Genomic DNA, 22,982 nt, shown 5'->3' with positions numbered 1-22,982 from the left:
GCGAGGGCCTTTTCTGTGTACTACTGCCGCTGTCATCTGAATGGAATGAGTAAAGCCACTTTGAAACCAGCAACTATATTTTATCATTTGAAGCAGAGATGAGTTGGGGTTCATCCAGTCTTACACATTATAGGGAAGATGGAGTGAATCCAGTATGGTAACTAACTATGAGTGTCATGCCACGAGAGTCTACATAGTGCAGTGGATAGAGTATGCTTATCCAAGTTAATTACTGGCTCCCTGTGTATATTTGGGTTACTTAACCTCTCTGGTCCTGAGGACTCATCTGTAAAGCCCACTCAGAGTTGTGAGGATTTAATGTGATTGTTGTGTAAAGTGCTTAGTAGTTGTAGCAGCAGTTTTTATGGTTTAACTGATGAATGTAGAGATTGTTTATAAGCTTAGGAATTATTTGATAACTATTTAAGAATTTTTTCTGGTTGTTGAAGGAGATTAGGATTCTTGTTTGGCTTTACCACTAAGTAGGTAGTATCCTTGGTTAAGTCATTTAACTTTGTGGACTGTGGATTTCTTGTATTTGGAACTATTGAAATTGATGACCTTTCGTTTTGTAAGCTCTGAAATCCTATTTTATTTTGCTCTTTCAGAACCTAGATTTCTTTTTGTTAAAAATATATCTATCAACTAATTTGAGTTCAACTCATCCACTAGGTTTAAATAGCCATGGCAGTTGTGAAATCTTTTACAATAATCCTATTATTTTTCAGGTAAGCACATGCAAATAGAACAAATAGCTTAATTGATATTTTACAAGTTAATTATGTATTAATGAGTCCTATTTAAGGTTAAGGGATGGTATAAACTTATTTAAAATATCTCCAGAACACCAGGCCTGTCACAGGGATATGTAACAAAGGCAAAATTCTATTAAGATGATATTTGTAACCAAATGCTCATAATTTTTAAGCAATCTGTTGCTATAGGAGGGTGGATCATGTGTCCTTTCTGTGTTTATATTTTTTCTCCTTCTGCCATATGTTTATTGTGTAAACCAAGAGATTATGTACAATTAAGAGACAACAACTCTCTCTCCAGAGCTCAATTTTCATGTATCACTCACATACTCTATTTCCTGGAAAACTACTCTTAGTGTCTTAAAGACCATCTTTTTCTTTAATGTGTTTCTGTTTGTTTATAGTGTTTACAGCAAGCAGCAACAACAGATGGTTGGTTCACTCATATATAATTTTTTAAGGTAATGATAGGGAGTTAAGTTATTAAGCCTAAAATGTAACTTTCAAAAATATTTTCAACATAATCTATGCACAGATTTTTGATTGAGTTATTGCTGCTCATAAATATAAGTCAGTGGAGTCATAATATGAATATTTAAAAACTAATGTAAAGAGAATATGAACTGACACAGACCAAAAACTCAATATTATGCCATAACAATAGCTAACATTGTAGTAGAATACTTACTGTGGCTCTAGACATATGTTAAGAGCTTTATATTCATTATTTTGTTTAAGCATTTTAACAATACTCCTAGACAGATTTATCACTCATCTGTTTTATAGACAAAGAAACTGAGGCTCAGGTTAAAAAACTTGCCTATATTCACAAAACGAGTGAGCAGCAGAGCTAGGAGTTGATTGAAGCTGCCCAAGTCCAAAGGTCATGCTGAAGTTGCATTTTAAAGTAAAATTTCCAAAATTTCCTTCAAACAACACTGGGACTTATTTTTGTTTAGATCAAATGAAGTGGCAAATTGAGTGGTTTCTGGAGAAATTCACGTCCAAACAATGTTATTGCTAAGATTATTCAGATTATTTTTGTCATTAGCATTTGATGAATATGACTGTGTCATGAACTGAACATGATTATAGAAGAATTAGGAAAGTACCTTAATTTTCCAGTTGCTGGCATGTCAGTTGTAAAACCACATTTTGACAAGGTTATTGGGTATAAGTTATTTAAACAAATTTTCTTAACTTAAATTTTCTGAATTGAATCTGAGAAACATTTTGAATTGCTTCTTAAATGCATCGACTGAACTGATTGAAGCCCAAATAAATCTATGTACTTTGCATAACACTAGGGCAATATATGTCTACCATCTTAAATGGTTACTTATCCATGAAAATATAATGTTTACTATTAAAAACAATCCTAACTAAATTCTTAACATTGAAATTTTTGCAAAGAATAATTATACATAAATCTAAGATATTAAAAGAGTAGCAGATTCTAAAGGTAACAGATAAATAATAAGCATTAAAAAATGTAATTGGACAGAACATGTCACACAGTTTAAACCAAAGCCATTTAAAAATATGATTATTTGAAGTCCCTTACAGTGTCGACCCACAATACTTTTGACACTTCTGGTCACCTGATGTGTGGGTTTTCCCCTACCAAGCAATTCTTCCTGGCACCAGCTGAGTGTCCTATAATTTAACTCAATTCTGACACTATCTACTTGGAGATAGTATCAGATCCTATAGGTTTAAGGCTCAGTTCCATTAGACTGCCCTTACCCCAGCTTCAGATGCCAAATGCAAGTAGTAGGTTCCCAGGTTACCCACAACTTTTGTCTGACTTGGCTATAAAATAGGGGTTCCCATAACCCCCTCCTTGGGTTTGATTAATTTGCTAGAGCAGTTCACAGAATTAGGGAAACACTTTTTATTTGGAAAGGAAACTGTCTTACAATAGTTCTTCCTAGGTTCAACTGAATAGCACTTTTCTCTGTTTGTGAAGTCAGGCGGCTTCCTATTTTGGGTTTCAGTTATACTTTCTAAATTAAATACATCAACTGTGGTGACATCTTCTCTTGGCTTAGCTTTTCAGGCAGGAGATATTACTGTTAATGATTTAGTCATGATAGATATAAATGTGGTTGTCTCATGGTGGTGTGTGTGTGTGTGTGTGTGTGTGTGTGTGTGTGTGTGAGAGAGAGAGAGAGAGGATGTTTTCAAATTTGTATACTTATGGTGGATGGTTTTACTCAAAAATCTAGTAGTTTCCTGATTCAATTTTATAGATTCTATAGTTGCTTACAAATGTGAATACCTAAATTAAGAACAAATTTCACAGGGAAAGATAGATACTGTATGATCTTACAGAAGCAGAGAACAGATTGGTGGTCACTAAGGGCACATAGCAAGTGTAGGAGGTGGCGGGGAATCGTGAAGATGGTCTAAGTGTGCAAACTGCCACTTATAGATGAATAAGTCATGGGGATATAATGTACACCATGGCTATAGTTACACTATGTTATATACTTGAAAGTTGCTGAGGGTAGGTCTTGAAAGTTCTCACCACACTAAGTTGTCTATGTCAAGTGATGGATGTGTTAACTAACTTTGGAGTAATCACTTCACAACATATACATTTATCAAATTGTTATCTTATATACCTTAAACTTACACAATGTTATATGTCAATAAAGCTGGGGAAAGGAGAATAAATTCACCCTAGTTATAGTTTCTTTAATGTTATTAATGAGACTTCTTTTAAAAAGGAAAAAAAATAATAATGTTGAGCTCTTCAACAAATGAGTTTATTGAACAGCAATTATGTACTGAGGCACCAAGGGACAGCAGTGAATAAACAAAGTCCTTCTTGTCATGGGGCTTAAATTCTTACATTGAGCTGGTTGATGGCTTTTGGTTTAAGATCCTAATTTCTCTTTTCTTTACTATCTCTCCCTCTGTTCACACACACCTGTATACCCACCCCTCAAATAAATACATACATATGCACATACATTGTATGATATTATATACATAAATGTATGTATATGTATATAATATGATATAATAGTATAAATAACTTGTGTGGGGTAACTCATACATATATTTTTCTGATTTTATGATAAAACCTATAAATCAGGGAATTGATTATATATAACAGTAATGCACATATTAAGACTTTAAATTCTGCCTTTCAATATTCCCTATTATGTATCCCAAATTTTCCATTAATGTTCTGGCTCTATAATCTGTCTGTCTTCCACATTAATTTGTTTACATACTTTTTTCTTTTTCTTGTTTGACTGAAACAAAACAATATAGAATGATCGATGGCACGCTGTTTCTGCCTAAAAGCCTAGAAGCATTCAAAGATCAGTGACAGGTTCTGTTTTCACCAGCTCCTGGCTTTTTATAGTGTACATGCCTGAGAAGAAAAGGTCATCACCTTGAGCTAAAGATTCATGTTTTCAGGGACTTTTGGAACTTGAAAGGACTTTAGCACTTGTTTAATCTAACCTAGAGAAAACCAGTAGAACTCTGATCACAAATAGAGGACAAGTAATGGCTTTAGACACCGCACTTCTTTGTTTAGAAGGATACCAGAAAAAATCTTCAACAAAACTTTCTCTTTCCTTAAAAATGTCAACTATGTAAACATCTTTTCATCTATCCTGTAGTTCTGTGGAATAAAACGTTCTGAAGCAGCAATGATTGCTGACACTTCCTTTCCCACTTTTAGTGCATGTTGACAACTTGTTCTACCTTGCTTTTTGGTCGGTTTGATGCATTGGGGCAAGCTGCCTAAAGGGCTCTAAGCCTCACCCAAGCACCAGGAGAGTGAGGATCTGCCTTTTCCCGCCCAAGGGTTCTTGGCTTGGGGATTATCCCCTAAACAGCAATCCTGATGAGAACAGACAGTGCAGCGTAGTGTGAACATTTATTCCATGATGATGAGAGTTAGCAGAAAGAGCAACAGTTTAGCAGCATTAGTGCATTCTATCAATGAAGTACAAGTTAACGCATGAAGGCATAACCCATATTCTTCACCTTTATGCTATAACTCTTTGGTCTGTAGTTCTCTTCCGAAGTCTTCCCCAGAAGTTTCTCTCAAGCTAGAGTTAATTAGAGTGGATGTTGTTGTGCCTCTAAGTATGGTTTACTTTATTCGCATGTGTTTTTTTCTCAATTGTGATAAGATGTCCTAGAGTGGTATCTTATGGTCAGGGCTAGAGGAATGGAGAATGCTCTGTATTACATGAACCAAGATCTTTAATCTCTATTAGGTGAGATCTTCTCCATACTCTTAATAACCTTTCTTTCTTGGCCTCTTGAGCATAAAGAATATGCTTAATATACTGTGTAGGGACACACAGTAGTTAAAGCAACATAAATAGTTCTGCTATTATCTTTGTGTTATCATTCTTCCTCAGGAATTGAGACTCAGGAAGTAACATTAAGTTAATATTATTGACATAAATTTTATTTCTTTTGGTTTATATATATTCTTTGAAATTTCTTTGGTTTATTGTTATACAAGAGTTATATGTATAAGGAGTTTATATTTTTTACTTATACACATTTAAGTATCAGAGTTATTTAAGTTTATAAATTAGTTTTCAGAATTTTTCTTCCAAAGGCAGTTTATTTAAATATTATTTGAATTGAGACATATTAGACAAAAAAGCCTCTGTAAGTGCAGTTTGCAAGGCACTGACTTGGATGATGGGCCTTGAGAAAGCAAACTCCTCTCTCTCTGATGACTCCGACCTTCTTGGGCCTCATCAGGCTCATTGCTGTTGTTCATTGCTAAAATTCAGTGGCAATGTGGAGCCCATAGTTATACACTCTACACTTGGTGAGGGCTTGGAATCTGTTATAGCCCAAAGGTTAACTTAGAAATCACTTAATTCAAAAGGCCAAATTAGGTTAGGAGTAATAATTTTATTTGACCATCAAAATTTGTATTGCTCACATTTGACAGGGTCATCTTTCCTTTGAAGACAAATTTCCCAATCTTTAAGTTTATGATAGGATGATTTGGTGGTGATGGTGATCATAAGGATGATAATAATGGCAACAGCTACCATTTAGTGAATGCCTTCTACTTGTCAGGCATGTCATGTATGGAATTAGTGGTTCTCACAGCAACCTTGGAAGTAGGCAGTATCATCCCTATTTTATAGATGGAAACCTAGGCTCAGAGAAGTTAATTTACTTAAGCCACACAGTTGGTAAATAGAAAAGCTAGATCTTGTTTTTAATATGAGTTGTTCTGCCACCTTATCCTCACTTATATGCATTTCATTATTTATATTATCGTTATTTGAAAACTAAATATGTTTCTTAAAAGATGAGAATGTATGGTAGGGACCACTATTTGAGAATTGAACTTTTCTTTATAATTTTTTATATAAAAATGATTATTTCAAAATAGATGCCAGTTCTCTGATCTTGTTTTCTGGTTTAATTCTTATCTTGTGGTTTTAAAAAGTGGTATCAAATTAGACCAAATGGACATCATTGACATTTACAGAGACTTTTATCTCAGAACACCAAATTATACATTCTTCTCTAGAGCACATGGAATGTTCTCAAGGATAGACCATATGTAAGGACACAAAACTAGCCTCAGCAAATTTAAGAAGACTGAAGTAATACCAAGTATATTCTCTAGCCACAGTGCTTTGAAATTGGAAATCAACTGCAAAAACAAAGTGGGTAAAACCACAAATATGTGGAGATTATACTTAAGATATACATGATACTAAACAACGACTGGGTCAAAGAAGAAGTAAAAGGAGAGATCAAAAGATACATAGAGACAAATGAGAATGACAATACGACATATCAAAACTTTTGGGGTCCAGCAAAAGCGATAATAAGAAGGAAGTTTATATCATTGTAGGCCTATCTCAAGAAATAAGAAAGATCTCAGTAAACAACCTAACATCACATCCTAAAGAAGAATAAATGTGGCACAAAGTTAGCAAAAGGAAGTAAATAACAAAAATTAGAGCAGAATTAAATACAATTGAGAACAAAAAGACAATAGAAAAATTAATGTAACAAAGAGCTGGTTCTTTGAAAAGGTTAATAAAATTGATAAACCTCTGACTTGACTCACTAAGGAAAAAAGAGGAAAGACTCAAACAATTAGAAATGAAAGAGGAGAGTTATGACAGACACCATAGAAATAACAACCATACAAGAATACTATGAAAGACTGTATGCCACAAATAGCCTAGAAGAAGTGGAAATGTTCTTAGAAATATATATCTTTCCTAGACTGAATCACGAAGAAATGGAAAATCTAAATAGACTGATCAACAGTACGGAAATTGAAACAATCATCAAAAACCTCCCCCAAAGTAAACATGTAGAACCAGCAAATTCTTCACTAGCGAATTCTACCAGACATTCAAAGATGATTTAATACCTATCCTTCTCAAACTCTTCTAAAAAATTGAAGAAGAATCAACATTAACTAATACATTTTATGAGACCAACATTACCCTGACACCAAAATTTGGCAAGGATAACACACACAAAAGAAAATGGTAGACTAATATCTCTAATGAATACAGATGCAAAAATTCTAAACAAAATACTAATGAATTGAATACAACAGTACATTCAAAACACGTCACGATCAAGTGGGGTTCATTCCAGAGGTGCAAGGATGGTTTAACATGTGCAAATCAATCAATGTGATATACCACATTAACAAAATAAAGGATAAAGAAATCATATAACACAATGTAATATATATATGACTTACTGTTTAATCGTATACCTGAAACTTACTGGATTTTGTTAACCAGTGTCACCATAATAAAAATTAATTTAAAAAATAAAAAATAAAATATTATATGATCATGTCAGTAGGTGCTGAAAAAGCATCTGACAAGATACAACATCCATTTATGATTAAAACACTCATAAAATGGGTATAGAAGGAAAGTACCTCAACAGAAAAAAAGGCCATATAGACAAACCCTCAGCTAATATCATACTCAAGGGTGGAAAACAAAGCTTTCCTCTAAGATCCAGAAAAAGACAAGGATGCCCACTGTCACCACTGTTCTTCAACACAGTACTAGAAGACCTAGCCAGAGCATTCAGGCAAGAGAGAAATAAAAGGCAAAAAGGCATCCAAATTGGGAATGAAGAATTCATATTGTCATTTTTTGCAGATGACATAATTCTTCATATAGAAAACCCTAAAGACTGCAGGAAAATAAAATGATTAGAAACAATAAACAAATGCAGTAAAGTTGCAGGATACAAAATCAGTGTACAAAAATCCACTGCATTCCTATTACTAACAATGAAATTTCAGAAAAAAATGAAAAAAAAAATTTTTCAATTGCAACGAAAAGAATAAAATGCCTAGTAATAAACTTTAACAAATGATGTGAAGGACCTATATACTGAAAACTATAAGACATTATTAAAAGAAATTGAAGAAGACATAAAGAAATTAAAAGATAATCCATGTTCATGGATTGGAAGCATCAACATAGTTAAAATGCCCATATTACCCAAAGCAGTATACTGATTTGGTGCAATCTCCATCAAAATCCCAATGGCATTAAAAAAAAGAACAGAAAATCATCAGATTTACAAATCTGTTGAAACCACAAAAGATGTTGAATAGCCAAAGTAATCCTGATTGAAAAGAACAAAGTCAGAGGTATCACACTTCCTGACTTCAAATTAGGCTAAAAAGTGACAGTAATCAAAACAGCATGGTTCTGGCGGAAAAACAGACACAGACCAATGGAACAGAATTAAGAGCCAAGAAATAAACCCACATATATATGGGCAAATAACTTTCTACAAAGGAGCCAAAAACATACAATAGAGAAAAGAAGTCCTCTTCAATAAAGGTGCTGGCAAAATTGGAAAGCTATGTGTAAAAGAATGAAACTAGACTGCTGTTGTCACCATATACAAAAAGCTCAAGATGGATCAAAGACCTAAATGTAAGACTTGAAACAACAAAATACATAGGAGAAAACAGGTACTAAATTTATGATCCTTGGTCTTCGAGAGGATCTTATGAATTTGACCTCAAAGGCAAGGGAAGTAAAGCCAAAATAAACAAATGAGACTATATAAAACTAAAAAGCTTCTGCACAGCAAGAGAAACTATCAACAAAACAAAAAGGCAACCAACAAAATAAGAGAAGATATTTGTAAATAGTGCCTACAATATGGAGTTAATGTCCAAAATATATAAAGAACTCATACAACTCAACAACAAAAAAACAAACAATCCAATTAAAAAATGGGCAGAGAACCTGAACAGACACGTCTTCCAAGAAGATAGACAAATGACCAACAGACATATGAAAACATGCTCAACTTTACTAGCTGTTAGGGAAATGCAAATGAAAACCACAATGAGATACCACCTCATGCCTGTTAGAATGACTATTATCAACAGGACAAATAATAAATGTTGGAGAGGTTGTGAGTAATGTAAATTGGTACAGCCACTATGGAAAACAGTATGGAAGTTCTTAAAAAAGAATTAAGAATAGAATTGCCATATGACCCAGCAATCCCTCTTGCAGATATCTAATCTACCCCCCAAATTTAAAAACATTTATCCATAAAGATATATCTACCCCTTTGTTTATTGCAGCGTTATTCACGGTGGCCAAGACAAGGAAACAATTGAAGTGTCCTTTGATAGAAGTCCTTCGATAGAAGTATCTATCCTTCAATAGATGATTAGATAAAGAAGATGTGGTACATATATAAAGTGGAATATTACTCAGCTGTGAGAAAAGATGAAAGACTACCATTTGCAACAACATGGATAGATCTTGAGAATATCATGCTAAGTGAAAAAAGTCAGAAACCGTATGATTTTACTCGCGGGGGATATGAAACTGAAAGCAACAGATGAACAAACAAAATGTACAAACAAAAACTCATAGACACAGACAAAATAGTATGGTGGTTACCAGAAGGAACAGGGGGTGAGGGAGAAGTAGATAATGGTAAGGGGGGTCAAATATACGGTGACAGAAGGAGATTTGACTTTGGGTAGTAAACAACAATGTAATATATAGAAGATGTTTTACAGAATTGTACATTTGAAACCTATATGATTTATTAACCAATGTGACCCCAATAAATTTAATAAAGGTGTGCTGAAATAGTTCAATATTTAAGGTAGTGCAGATACGTTTATTAATATTACTAATCTTGCCACTTAATTTTATTGAGAGAACTGACCTTTGACATTTTTTCAAATTGGGTACTGAACACTTAGCTACAGCTTATTGAGAATTTGCAGATTTATGTCTTGAATGTCTTTTTCTAGCCACCCCTTCCTCCCCACTATCTTGCTCAATGAGCAGGATAACTCACTGCTTCAAGGCCAGCTACAATATTATGGTTTCAGTGTCAGTCACGCTGAGCCAACTATGCCCCGATTTCAGAATTATGGTTGGCTGTCCTAGTGTAAAATGATACGCTCAGGCATCACAATGCTGTGGGACCGAGGAGCAATATATTGACTGAAGTTTATGTTACTATTTCACCATCATGGAAGTTTTCTGATTTTTGTTGGAAGCTGCGGTTTAATACATGAACTTCATATAGTATAGACAAAAAATGGTGAAAAAAGACGAATATATAAACACAAGCACAAATTTTATATGTCATATTTTTTATAGTAGATGTGAGAAATGATTATTTTTCTTTGAGACTTATGAGTGATTTCTTAAGTTCTTTATGACCACAAATAGTCAAAAAACAAAACCCTAATAGGTTTCTCTTGATTACTAGAAATAATCATAACATTAATCACCATCAGAAATAAAGGTGTAATATATAATAGATTAAAAAACATCAACATATATACTTACTAGAAATGAATTTTTGATTAGTAAGGGCCAAAACCCAATCTGAGCATTATTTTGGAATCTTGCTGAGCTGTGTCAAGTGGGGGGCTGGTACCTCTGAGAAAATGGCAGTAGCGATGATAAAACAGTAAATACTCATCATCTTGAGCCCATATCATGACTGTGACTCATAGTCTTATCCTCATTATTTACATCTTTGGATTTTCCAGCCTTTTTTCTTTGTAGGTCCTAAATAAACCTGATTATTTTCATTGTGCCACCTTCATTCTCTTTCTCTGCTTGAATATGTTGGCCATGTTGTCTATGCTTCCTCTTTATACCTCTTCCTTGTGGCTCAGACAGACACACTAGCTCCAGACGTCACTCTCACTGCTCTTGGCGTGGCCCAGCTCCCAATGCTCATGGACAAAATTAGCAGTTTACATTTTTAAAAACTGGAGGTGATGGTGGTGTCTGTGTAGGGGAGGGGGGTGTCATAAAAAAGAATTATATAGCTTTCCTTTATGTGAAAGAAGTCTCTAGAAAATTACATTTCTGATAAAATTATTAAAACTTTAATCAATAAAAATGCATCTCATCTATTGTATATATTCTTGCTACACTATTTCTCCTATGAGGGACTAAAAATAATTGGCAAACTCATTTTCATTTTTATTAGCATATAAACACATTGGAGGCCTCCTGGTAAGGACTCGAAGGACACTGTGAATGCTTCAGGAGTTCTGTGTTACCAAGGGTGCTTTGAAGAAGAAAAGTTTCAGAGCTGTAGGCTGCTTTTTTTCTGGACATTTAAATTTTCAAATGTTGTGATTGTCCACTTAGGTCATTTTGGAACATAAAACAAGACTACTGAAAACTTAAAGTTACACATTATCTTGGATAGCTTATTGTTTTTCTGGGTTTTAGAAACACGTGGTGAAGAAAGGGCTCAAATGTCTTTCTTTTGAAACACTGAGTCTGCTCTGCTAAATGTAACGTTCAATGAAATGGATGTTTATATTGGTAAATATCCGCAAAATGTTTGGGAAGGCCGGAATGGAAAGCCGCCTAATTTAGTGTATAATTTTGTGGGTAAAGATAACATGGCAGAAAGTACATCTTGACATTTGAAAGAAAGTATTGTTTCGCCAGAAAGATGTTTCCTTAAAGTATAGGTTGCAAACTCTTGGGCAGAATCTAGCCTGGAGATATATTTTGCTTGGCTTTCACAATGTTTAAAAAAAAAAAAAAAGAAAGAAAAAGACTTTGACCACTCTTGTCAGGGACTGTGTTCCATGATTGCCACATTACCCACCACTTGTTATTGCCTCACTTATTCACACTGCTCCCTGGGGTGCCGAGGCATTTGTTTTTGTCCCTTGCTAAAATGAAAGCTATTTTTGCAAGCAGTCTGATTTTTGTGCCCTTATCCTTTAAGTCATTGTCAGACCGAGAAGAGGAACCTTTTTTCCTTGCTTTCCTTTCCATTCTTAGCTCCACTCTCAGTTTGGGCAAAACCAGGTCCCAAAGGTAAACTTTGGGAAAGGAAAATGGAAGAAAGAGAGGAAGGCTTGGACTTGCTTCTTCAGCAAGGATTCTGGGGGTGTTCGAGATGATGAGGGAGTCTAGGGAGACCCCTCACTGTCATGCTGTGGCCAGGGAAGGAGGAGAAATGATATTTGTTTTACTCACCTTGCCTTCCTGTCTGCTTGTTTCTTGTCTCTATATTTCTGACACTTGCAGTGGAGGCCAGTTTATCCATATTCTTTTATTCAGGTTACAGTTTTGAAGTCCACTGAATGGGGAGCATATACTTACTGGGCTAGCGGAGGACAATAGGGCAAGATAACCAGATACACAGTTTATCACCACTGTGGGTTTTAGTTTTGCTAATATGGTTTTAGTTCCCATGTGAGACTTTCAGGTCTCATCTATATCCTTTTCCACCTACCCTTATGGTCTTGGAATTTTTATTCCTGTCTCTTGGGGGTTAGATCTTATATTCTGTTGAGAATGCACAGAAATTGTTTAAGCACTTTCTTCTAGGTCTTGAGTTGACCATTTTCAAAGGCATGCTTTTCTTTTGAAGGATCAGGATAATTTTCAGTGTTTTTTATTTGTTTATGTTTTGTTTTTTAATAGGTTTTCTAGTTTACTCTGTGTTTTGCTTCCTTTCCTCATCTGCGAACAGAATGATCACTTTGTTCAGACTTATTTGCCAGAAACCAGGGTGTGAGGATTCACTTTGATTCTGCTCTCCATTTGTTCACTGGGGGAATCCTTCTCAAATTTCTAAGCAGAAGATAAAGATGTGCTATACAGCTTCCAGTCTGAACATCCCAGACAGGGAAGAGCTTCTCCACTGCTACCCCTCTACTTGCTTCTCTGCCATTCTGAACTGGGAGTCACACACTCAGAGGACTTCAAAAGTTAGGCAGATTAAAGGAAATTATTGAAACCCTTGGTTTTAGACAGTGTGCAATGTATGGTGGCTGTGGAAAGCATTTAAATACAATATTTTAAAAATGCTTTGCCCTTTTAAACAGAATTTGCCCATATGTCAAATATGGTATTTAAGTCATTACTATGAGGGTCTGGTTCTAAAAGTGTTCCTTAATTTTTTTTCAATGTTTTTGCTGCAGTATATACACACAATGATTTTAAATCAGAAGTTCAGTATTTTATTTTGTGAAAGATTTATGTCAATTTACATTGCCTAAGCAATGTAAGAAAATTTTACTATACCTGTGCCAGAATTTAAATTTAAATTATTTTGTGACTTTAATAGACGAGGTTCCATTCCATTGTTATATTTTACTTATTTTTAAAAATTATTAGAATAATGGAACATTTTTATTGATTAATATTTTCTTTTATAATAATTTTATTCATAAAGGCAAAATGACCAACTTATAATAAAGTTAGTAAAAAAAGAACAAAATCCTTTTGGCTTGCTCCTCAAAAAATGATTTTTATCATTTAGAATTGAAAGTATTATAGGTGTGTCTCACTTTTTGTGTTATAATGGCCACATTCATTTCATTCTATTTTCTTAGTCATTGTTAATAAAAATGTTGCAGAATAGAGAATTGTATATCAAACAGGAATGAATTATTATTTTTGTGGTGTACAAGGAAAGAAAATTTCAGAGTTTTTCCCCCAGAAAAAAATGGGGCTTAACTCTAAATATAGACAACTAATATTTTTACATCTTAACTTCTCACTGATATTTCATTAGCAATGAATTTTGATACTGTAATTCCTGACCTTGAGATTTTTGTGTCTTTGTGCCCCTTAACTTCTCTATCAAGTAATCAGTGGATGTTTTGTAGACAAATATTATTATTTCTGCTAAAAGAATTTTTTTGCTCGACACCACCATCATATAAATAATTTCTCCCTATCATCTTGGTTTTAATGTGCTTTCTCTCTATGGTATCTTATATATACTCAAATATATGTGTAACTTTTGCTGAAATGTCCTTCGTGTTTTACCATACCATTTTTTTGAGTCATACCCAAAAAAGATCCAAGAGATTTTAAGCTTTGCTCATATGTTATGAGCTACACATGATTTTTGTTTCATAATGGACTAAAAATCCACTTACTCCAACGGAATTGGACCAGGTTTTAGAAAATAAAAGCATTTATCCATGGTGATGCAGAACTATAGCAGTGTTTATACTTTCTATCATTCCCTAGAGAGGTATTACCTTGGTAGACAACCAGCTGGCTTCAGGGAAAATTGTACCCTTGATATGTGCTTAAAACAGCAGTGTAAAATGTAACTGCTGACAATCTTGGTTTCGGTTAAGGTCACTTTCTTATTATTCATGGTATGCTGGGAGCACAGGGGATGATGTCAGTTTCTATAATGGCCAGACATAATATTTCCCTCTGTTGTCAACACTTGAGAAAAACTTGCCAAACAGAGACTTCTGATTAGAAAAGGAGAGAATATTAGTAATTGTTTGTTTTAAGAAGAGAAAAATTCATCTTTTCAATTTTATTTTAGAAAAGACCTTAGGAGTTGACATTTAAAATTCAAAAAAAAATGTTATTTTTAACAAATATAACTTGAATTTTAATTCTAGTGTTCTGCCCAAACTATCTTTAAATTACTTTAAAAAATTTGTTTGAATATGCTTTGCCCAAGGACACGTGGGAACCCATAGTACAAGCCTTGAAGGTTTTTGTTTAACACATCTTTGTTTCCTCAGTATTGGCACATGTGAGTGGCTCAATAAATTGTTTTTGATATGAATCAATGACTTTTGGAATTGATACATTAAAAGTTAATTGGGAAATTGCATATAGTACTCCAATAAGATGATGAAGATGATTTTCTGATTTGTATGTACTAATGTTCTAAATTTTCTTCATTGGCATTATTCTAGTCCTAATTATTGGCAGAGTATGAAGCAAAGATCAGAGGCTCAGAAAGTTCCATAGCGTGTAACTAGATGCCCTTGTTTCCATGGGCAGTGGACTACAGCTGATGTTAGCGGTTATCAGTTATTGTGATTCTGGCTAGCTGATTTACCATTGAAGATTTCTCAAGAGAGGAGTGCTGTCTGAGCTAATCAGTTTGGCAAAGGATATATTTGACATTAGTGATCTTAGGAAAAAATGTCCTTGTGTCTGTTTTGGAATGGAGGATGGTGAGGAAACCAGATGTGAAGCTTTTTTAAGAATGAGAACATGGTGAACCTTTGAGTTTGATTATATCTTTTTCCATATGGTATATCATATTCTGAAAAGATTTTATTTCCAGTTCTTAAAGGGATCAATTTAAGAAATTAGATGCATTAAGCACCCTTAAAATAGTATCTGTATCAACAACAAAAAAATCAAGTAGCCCGATGAAAAAAAATTAAAAAGGAAAAGATTAAAAATTGATTAGTGAGTAAACATTAGTAATTATTAGGGAAATGCAAATCAAAACCACAAGATACTACCCCACACCCATTAGGATGTCTGCTATCAAAAAAAAAAAAAACAAAACAGAAAATAACAGTTGTTGGTGAGGATGTGGAGAAATTGGAACCCCTGTGCATTGGTAGTGGGAATGAAAAATAGAGTGCAGCTGCTGTAAAACTATGGCTAGGCCTCAAAAAAAAAAAAACAAACATATTATTACAGTGTGATCAGCAATTTCACTTCTGGGTATATACTCAAAGAAGTGAAAGCAGAGACTCAAACATCCACGTTCATAGCATCATTATTCACAATAGCTAAAAGGTGAAAATAACCCAAGTGTCTGAGAGATGGATAAACAAAATGTGGTAATTGCATACAATGGAATATTATTCAAACTTGAGGGAAATTTGACACATGCTGCAACATGTATGACCCATGAAGACATTATGCTAAGTGAATTAAGCCAGTCACAAAAGGGCAAGTACTGATGATTCCACTTACATGAGGTACCTAGAGTAGTCATTCATAGATGGTTGCCAGGGGCTGGGGGGATATATTTTTAACTAATAGAGAGTTTCAGTTGGGGAAAATGAAACAGTTCTGGAAATGGTTGGTGGTGATAGTTGTAGCAATATGAATGTCTTTAGTTCTCCAGGTGTGTACATTTAAAAATGGTTCAAACGGTAAAAGAAACGAGACTTTGTATGGCGTTTTTAGTCAGCTCATAATCAGAACCTAGAGGCTAAACTAGGTGTATGAGTTATCTGTGAATTATCAAACCCTCCCTAAACACACAACATGTATATACCACCATGGTTACAAAACAATATTACTTGAGTGAAGGTAAACTGCCTGAATTAATGAAGAATACATGTGACATGGTACCGCCAATGTTCTTTACTGTTGAGTCAGGTTCTAATTTTTGAAGAAGTGTGTAGTAGCTATTGTACTCCCACTTTTTCAATTTTTAGGAGAATCTAAGCATATTGACGGTAAGGTTTCAGTTACGTGGTACTTCTAAATGCTTCTTACCACGGTAAACTCCAAAGAAAAAGCCCAGAAGAGCTCAGGATGATTCTCAGAATAGAAGATATGGAAGATACAACACCTTGATTGTGTTTCAAAAGTACAGCTTAGTTTTTTCAATAGTAATCTTTGTTAACAATTTTCTAAAATGCTATAATATGGAAGTCAACAGTATTAATGTCCAAGTGATATGCTATAATTTCTCCTATTCAAAAAAGATTGATAAAGTTGAAGCAGCAATGCGGCACAAGTTTATGGAAGTATTTTAAGTCCTGTTGAAAAAAAGTGATAGGGCATTAATTAGAAGAAAGATATAAAAACAACCTGGAAAGTGGCTACTTCAATTTTTGAAAAATTGTTTTGGCACACACAAAAAATATATCGACTCCCAGGGGTGGTTAAACTTTTTTTGATATTTAAGCTAAAGGAGAAGGTGGAAAAAAATAACTTTTAAGACATTTATTTGTATACTTACTCCTGTTTAACTACATAACTAGTAAATGTCCTTCAGTCCAGTATAATACCTTTATCATCATGGTGACATGTCTTTTTTTAATAGGAAAAGAAACTTATGTTCAGTAGCAAGGAAAAGCTATGTCTTGTATATGTTTGTATATTTGTTAACACTCATGCACTCAAAAAACACATAAATAAAAGCGGAAACATATTTTTTACTGCTAACTTCTTATTTTAAAAACAATCCAGAATAGGAAATATAGGTGAAAAGAGCTGACCCAGATAGTTCTCTATCAGAATTAGAAAAATGACTAGAGATTGGTTTTTAGGACTTCCTTTTCAATGCCTTTTGTGGCATTATTAGTCCCTCTTGAGAGCTTAAAAGCATCAGAAAATCAGAGACTTGTCAGTGACTCATTTAAATCACTGTGTCTCTATGCTTTCATGAAAAAATAATATTAAGAACATTTATTGAACATACACATCCGTATATTAGGTATTCTGGTTAGGAATGGAATACGCAATACTTTCTAAATTTTGTGCTCTTGAATGAAAACAAAAACAAAAGATATTTAGGTACTTTTTCAAGCTGTTTATGTTTTAATATATACATTTGTCCCAAAATAATAAAAATGAGCATAATTTGCTCAATTTAATGCATATTTGTCATATGCTATGTTCTGCAGTAGTCACAAATATAAATAACACAAAATCCCTGTTTTCACGTTTGTAATTTTTTTAAAGTTAAACTTTTATTTGTTGAAAAGCAATTCAGAGACAAATATAAGCGCTGCCATTTAGAGGCTCAATTTTTTTCTTAAGATTTTTTAAAATTAGTTTTAAGTATACAGTTGTTTAGACATTTATATAGTTTATGAAATGATCCCCCTAATCTATCTTCTCTCTGGTTCTACACATAGCCATTATATTACTGCTGACTGCATTCCCTATGCCGTGCTCCTCATCCCCATGACCATCTATCAGCCACTGATTTGTACTTCTTTAACTCTTCACCACTTTCTCACACTTGTAATTTTGAGTGCTGTTGGAAGGGATCATCAGAGAGATTTCCACAGGGCTATCCTACGAGGTAAATTAGTAGGGTTCCTCACCAGAAGTATAGCGGTGAGTGCTGCCTTGACCCTAGTACTTGACTTTTCCCCTTGTGCTCTGGTTTTAGATTTCATAGAACATTGTCTTGTCAACTACCTCAAATTTTATTAGGAAATGGTTGCTAGAATGTATATAATATGATAAGAAATAAAGAAAAAAGTACCATGGGGTTTAAAATAAGGGAACGCCTAGAAAGTTGGGGGAACCATGGAGGAGGGGTTGTATGAGGTGGGTCTCGAGGGAGGGATAGAATGCCTGCCAATTTGGAGAAGGAAGTCATCAGAGGCAGGAAAGCATGGGTCACATTCACAGAGTAGCGATTGGCCTGACATGACTGGAGTCTAGAGGGACTATGAGGAAACAAGCTGGAAAGGTAAAGTTGATTGATAGTAACACTTTCATCTGACATATTTTAAAATAACTTTCAGAAAGATGTCCATTTCTAATTTTGCAAAAGTGATTTTTCCTAGGCTTTTCAGTGTTTCAGATCTGATTATACAAACAATTCAGGCAGGAATGAAGTAAAGAGGATGTCTGAAAATTTCCCAAGCATTTCATGCTTTTGTCAGTATGATTTGCTCATTCTTCTCCTGTTGACTTGATTCAGTTTTCTTTATGCTCTACTTGCTCCCTTACCTATTTTTTCCAGATGGGTGATAAAGCTCTAAGGATTTAGTTTTTCTCAGTTTACACCGTTTTTCTCCAATACTGAAATATTTGTAACTCCATCACTAATATCCTTGCCAAAATGGACTTTTCCGAACTTTTTCTAGAGTTCGTGACTGTTCTTTCTCTTTCAGCATTGGCATTTCTCCCGTGGAATATCAGTGCATGGTCTGATTGTATGTAAGGATCATTGCTGATTAATAATAGTTCCAAGGCATATGTTAATACTTTTTTTGGCTTGTGATTGTGAGGTTTTTCTGGTTAATTTCTCAAATGCATTTGGCTACTAAACAAGAAAATATTTCAAAAATTTAATTCATTTGCAATGATATTCGAAGCTAATTAAAATTGTCTTTAATGATTCTAAATTGTGTAATAAATATTGATATGTTTTTGTTTAATAAAACACAGGTATAAATTTACTATTACTTTTGCTTACATGTATTTATAAGCAGATTTGATTTCAAAAGGAAGTGGTAAAGGCCAACTTTGGTATTTCTTTGCTTTTCATTGGCCTTATATTTAGAAATGTTAAAAGAGCTATGAAGTGCTTATCCAAAGTGTTATTTTTCTACTTATCAGCAGTCAGTAAAAGTGGCTGAACTTGGTGTTGGTAAAGTTGATTGCTTTCTATATATGTTTTGGTTTTTTGAATGTCATTGTTGGCACTTTCAGACAGATGCAAGCTTAATGGTCTGCCCTCTGTATCATTTTCTTCTGGAATGACAGCTTAACAGTTTTCCTGGTTGGATTGTGTTAAAATCTTTAAAGGCTACATTCACTAAACCATATGTCCAGTGTTTGGGCAGCCAAAATCTGTGCAATCATTTTAATGGAGTATAACTTAGCAACTCTACCATTACCACAGATATCTTATTGTTAAAGCAACATTAAAATATCTTTAATTCAGAGTCTGTTATTTCACATTTAAATCATTCTGGGATGTGCTGAAGTGTACCTTTGCACTATTTTAAAAATGAATTTTGCCAAGAAAGCAATAGCTTCAATAAGTTATAAACAAGGACATGCTTAATATAGTTAAATTATTAAAATAGATTATTAACTAATTCAATTTCTTAAGTGTATACTATATTCTGAACATCGTGCTAGGTATGCTGCCTAGATAACTCGAAGTCATGGCCGTTAGTAATGACATCTGGGTGAAGATGGACAATGGAGAATAGTCATGAAGTGGCAAAACTGGGAATAAGGTACTTCGGGGTGCAGTCTGGTCATCTGTCTGTTGTTAGCAGTGCCATTCTGTGAGCTTTTTCCTGAGATTTCGATATCTCCTCTTGTAATAGGATGCTGCTGTTGCCCTGGAGGAGGGGACAACTAACTGAAATAGTGAGAAAGAGCGAGATTCCAAAGGATAAATCTAGGACAGACCTGTTCTAACTGACTTAGCAGCCATAGGCTGTTTCACTCCTAGCCTTTCAGAATTGTTTTTAAAGTTTTCTTGACACATCTTCTGGAGTCCCTATAGAAAAGAAAGTGCTTTTGTTTTGTGATAAAGGACAGAGAGAACGGTTATTCATAGTCCTAGTCTTTAATTGGCACAGCTTTCCCTGGTGCCATTTGTTCCCTCTAACTCACTGGTTCCCCATCTCCCTCAGGCCAGGGCCCTGAAGCAGGTTTGAGTGGCAAGAAGTTGAAGAAGCAGATACTGGAAAATCCAGCCATATGTGATCTTTCCTGGCTTTGATAAGTTCAGCTTTCACATTGAAAAGTTGTTTGAACCTTTTTAATTTTTTTCAAGTGGTGAAACACATTTATCTCAGAAGCAAACTTCAAGTTTCTTCTAAAGAAAATGAATTTTAAAGTGTTATTAGTATTTATAACTGTAGTTATTTTAAAAAGGTTAACATCTGTCTCCATTGAAAGACACCATATTAATTTTTGCTATCTTAGTATGTCAAAATGCTAAATTTGGCTAGTTAAATTTCCTGGCAGTTTTATATCATTGTGCCTCAATATATGAACATTAATTGTCTGTTAAAGTTGACAAATATATGTGGTTTAATCAGATTAGCTAATTGAATCACATAGAAAGAATAACATTCTCCAATTTTGTATATTTGTAACAATCTTGTTATCATAATATTAATAGTATTAATAATTTCTAAAACAGTATTAGAAAATAAATCTTGTCTTCAGAAATTTCAGTAAATTAAAAATTAAGAATGATTAAAAAGCTGAATTTATAGTATACCTTACAAAATCGTTGAACTGTACTTTTAGACTCAATTGCTTAATGATATATGCTAATTATTTGAGAGTGTGACTGAAAATATCTGTTACTTCTAAATTTTGGCATTATTTAGGATTTTGATGCAATTTTCTTTTATACATTTTAACAAGATTGATTTTAAAAAGCAAAGATGAAACTTAAGTGCTTTCAAAAATAACTGAAGTATTCAATGTAAAACACTGAGCTCAAAGCCTAGCACAAAGCAACTCTTGTGACAGTCAGTTGTTTGTGATTATGATCATTATTTCTGACTCCCCTTTTCTTGCTACGTCCTCTCCTTCTCCCTCCCTTCCCCCCGCCCACTGGCGTGTATACCTGGACAATTTTCATAAACTCACAGCATTCCTACTTTTTTTTCATTATGTCTACCCTCTAGCACTTGGTGTTTTAAAAACTTCTGGAATTACTTCCATAACTGTCAGTGCATAACTTCTGTTCCGAGAGCACAAATATTTACATAACACACATACAGAGGTGTTGAAGAATGTTACCTTCTGTGATACCAATAGCTTATTTCTTACTCTGTCTAGAATCCAAGGGCCTTTGGGTCAAGAGATGAGCTGGGTATGATCCAGATATGTAGCAGATCATACAGACACTGGCATGGGAAGGCTGATTCCCTGTGTTTTTAGTATGCCTATTTGCTGCTGGAGTTTGGGACCTCGGAGTTCCCTTGCATCTGAAGTTAGTCCTAAGATACCATAAAAACATTTTTTTTTTTTTTGAGAAAATAACTGCCACATTGTTACCTTCAGCATTCAATGCTTTTCCTTTATTTTTATTTTTTTTTAAACTTATTGAGAATACTTTCAATACTATAAAAATACTTTTTTACATAAAGTAAAAAACAAGTCCCTTTTCTACAGTTTCTTCACTGTTATTTTTCAGGAGAAATACGTTTTGATAGTTTGGAATGAATCCTTCCAGACTATTTACACATGTTGGCTCACTATATATAGCTATTTTTATTGCTGTCCACACTGCTGTGGTGGTTTTTTTTTTTTTTTCCCCCCATAAAAATGAGATTCTGTTTTTCTTCACTTTGCTTATTTTATCAATTAACTTATCATGGGCACTATTTCATATCCTTAGTCTTTTTCATGACTGCATAATATTTGACTGTATTGATGTATCTTGGTTTGTTTAACCTTTCCCCTGCTGAAAGACAGCCAGAGGTTCTCTGGATTTCATCAGCTTACACATCATGTTGCATAAACTTGAAGGGTTGGAAGCTTTTGTCCTGGGTACATCTGTGCTTAGTTTCCCTACTACGTCGTTGAGGCTCTGAGAAGCCTAGGCTTTATGCCTAGGTTGCTTGTTGGCCATCAAGGATCATTCTAAGGTTGTCATTTAATCTTGGATAGGGCTCAGCTCAGCTAAAATGTACCAGTTCTGTCGTGTGGAGTTTTAAGGTGACACCAGCATTTTTATAGAAGTTTCTCATTTCTATTTCTTAGAAATTTAAGTTGTGATGTCTAGCTAGGATAGATTTTAGCAATGTCATCCTTAGACACTTTTACGTTGGCAAAGATGTGGGGATTCAGAGCTGTAAGAAGGGTCTGATTGTCAAATCTGTTTTTTCAATTGGTAATTCCTTTAGTCAGGACATCTTTTAGAGAATACTTTGAGAATATATTTGTTTTTTCATGATTGTGGAATATTTTTGTCTCTTTATATTTCTAACCGGGTGCATTGAAATTTAATTTGTGACTGTCATAAATGGCATAATTAATCACAGTCATAAAATCCAAATAGCAATATTTCAAAGTTAGCATTTCATTGGGGGTAGGGATGGTATTCATTAAGGTGTTCATAAAATTTTATGTTCTCCAGTCACTATTTACTTAGTAGATACGGTAACTTATTTTTCCTCATGGCTACTGGCCATATCTTGGAGTATAACATATGCTGGTTTAAACTGCTGCATACTTTAAAAATTTTAAAGTCTAATTGTCTAGAATGAAGGAAGAA

General features: G+C 34.1%; 1 protein-coding gene across 1 annotated transcript in view; it reads left to right on the top strand.

The window, feature by feature from the left end:
- Nucleotides 1-22,982, top strand: part of BCKDHB (branched chain keto acid dehydrogenase E1 subunit beta) — a 178,520-nt gene that overhangs the window by 104,954 nt on the left and 50,584 nt on the right.

The sequence above is a fragment of the Pteropus alecto genome, unplaced genomic scaffold (genome assembly GCF_000325575.1).
Source record: "Pteropus alecto unplaced genomic scaffold, ASM32557v1 scaffold7, whole genome shotgun sequence".
Lineage (NCBI taxonomy): Eukaryota > Metazoa > Chordata > Mammalia > Chiroptera > Pteropodidae > Pteropus > Pteropus alecto.
The sequence above is the reverse complement of the archived record's forward strand: the minus strand, read 5'-3'. Positions and strand labels throughout refer to the sequence as shown.